Source organism: Hyaena hyaena, unplaced genomic scaffold, assembly GCF_003009895.1.
Source record: "Hyaena hyaena isolate Hyena2069 unplaced genomic scaffold, ASM300989v1 scaffold_995, whole genome shotgun sequence".
Taxonomy (NCBI): Eukaryota; Metazoa; Chordata; class Mammalia; order Carnivora; family Hyaenidae; genus Hyaena; species Hyaena hyaena.
The window spans coordinates 311,232-313,400 of NW_024081624.1; the positions used below are offsets into that span (position 1 = coordinate 311,232).

At 36.3% G+C, this 2,169-nt stretch overlaps 1 non-coding gene across 1 annotated transcript; it reads right to left on the bottom strand.

Moving 5' to 3' along the window:
- Positions 1-265: 265 nt before the first annotated feature.
- On the bottom strand, positions 266-368 carry LOC120223454. The gene has a single exon (XR_005526300.1). It is a non-coding gene; the product is annotated as a U6 spliceosomal RNA (small nuclear RNA).
- Positions 369-2,169: the final 1,801 nt, after the last annotated feature.

Here is a 2,169-nt window from a genome sequence, read left to right on the forward strand (position 1 = left end):
GGATCCCCTATCCATTATCACATTAGTCTACGGTAATTGAAGAAGGTTTAGGAAATGTAGAAAAAAAGAAAATATGATTTTTTTCTAAACAGTGTTGGCACTAAGTGGAAGAATTTTGGATGACAAAAAAAATCAAACAGGTTTACCTATATGCCTGCATTTCATTAACTGTGGTGAAATTAACCCTTTCACTACTTCAAGGAAAAAAGACAGTAATGAAGTACATAAGTAATTAATTTTTTATTTTTTAATTAAATAAAAAAATTTTAATATGGAATGCTTCACAAATTTGCATGTCGTCCTTGTGCAGGGGCCATGCTAATCTTGTCTGTATCATTCCAGTTTAATATATGTGCTGAAGCAAGCACAATAACTAACTTTTTAAAAACACTTATTTGGGGCATCTGGGTGGCTCAGTCGGTTAAGCATCCAACTTCAGCTTAGGTCATAATCTCGCAGTTCACGAGTTCGAGCCCTGTGTCAGCTCAGGGCCTGGAGCCTACTTTGGATTTTGTGTCTCCCTCTCTCTTTGCCACTCCTCTGCTCATGCTCTCTTTCTCTCTCTCTCTCTCTCAAAAATTCAACATTAAAAACATTAAAAATAATTAAATAAAAACACATATTTATTGTAAAAAGTGTCATCAAGGTACATGAAGTAAAAAGTGATGATCTCCCTCCACCTGACCCTTCTCTAATTGTAATTATTTTCTATAGAAACAAAAATCTTTATAGCCATGCTTACCTGGTTATACACATACAGACAGACCTGCAAGCTTCAGGAGTCAGGGATTACCTATATCTTAACGTATGTCATTGTAAGCCTTGTGCATACGATGGAGCTTAGTACACAGAAAGTGCTCAATTAAATGAATAAATGTCCCACTCTACATTATTCTATAGGTAGCTTTTTTTAGTTTATTTATTTAGTTTGAGAGAGAGAGAGAGAATGCAAGTGGGGAAGGGCCAGAGAGAGGAGAGATAGAATCCCAAGCAGGCTCATACCACTAGTGCAGAGTTTTATATGGGGCTTGAACTCACGAACTGGGAAGATGACTTTGAGTAGAAGTCAGATGCTGCACTGACTGAGCCACTCAGGCACCCTAGCTTTTTTTTTTTTTTTTTTTAAGAATGTAACCTGAATATCTTTACATGTTTGGACATCCACAGCTATTTCATTAATTTCAGTATCTCCAGAAAAACCCACTATGTGAATTCACTATAATTTATTCAATCAACCCTATTACTGGATGCTTAGGTTATACATATTAATACACACACACACACATACACACGTACAAGACTACAAACAATACTACAGTAAACATTATAGGCAACTTATTTGCTATAAAAGTTATATCAATTTGTCTTCTTACTAACAGCATTGAGTTCTCCACATCTATGCTGGGGATGATATTCCAAATTGGATATTATCAATTTTTGTTGTCTTTGCTGTTTCTTTTGTTTGGAAAAAGGGTCCATATAAGAGGAATAGCAGGCGATTTTGCTATAAAAGGAAATTGGATTCAAATGGGGAAGATCCTAAATGGCAAATAGAACATGTGAATAATTTTAAAGCAATGAAAGGTCAGAGAAAGAGTTTAAGAGTTAAAAAAAATTTTTTTTAATGTTTTTTTTGAGAGAGACAGAGTATGAACGGCATGGGCAGAGTGAGACTGAGACACATAATGTGAAGCGGGTTCCAGGCTGTGAGCTGTCAGCACAGAGCCCAATGTGGGGCTCAAACTCATGAACCAACTGTGACATTATGACCTGAGCTGAAGTCAGATGCTCAACTGACTGAGCACCCAGGTGCCCTGGAGATTTTTTTTTATACATTATAAAATGTTTGAGCTAAAAGAGATCTTAAAAAGTATCTGCTTCAATGAACTTTTATTTTTTTTAATGTTTTATTTATTTTGAGAGAGAGAGAGAGAGGAAGTATGCATGAGATGGGGAGGATCAGAGAGACAGGGAGACAGAAAATCCAAAGCAAGCTCTATGCTATCAGTTCAGAGCTTGACATGTAGGGCTGGATCTCACCAACTCATGACATCATGATCTGAACCTTAATCAAGAGTCAGATGTTTTACTGATGCCACCCAGGTGCCCCTCAATGAACTTCTTTTATAGATGGGGAAATAGAAATTCTGAGAAGTAAAATGTTTTATT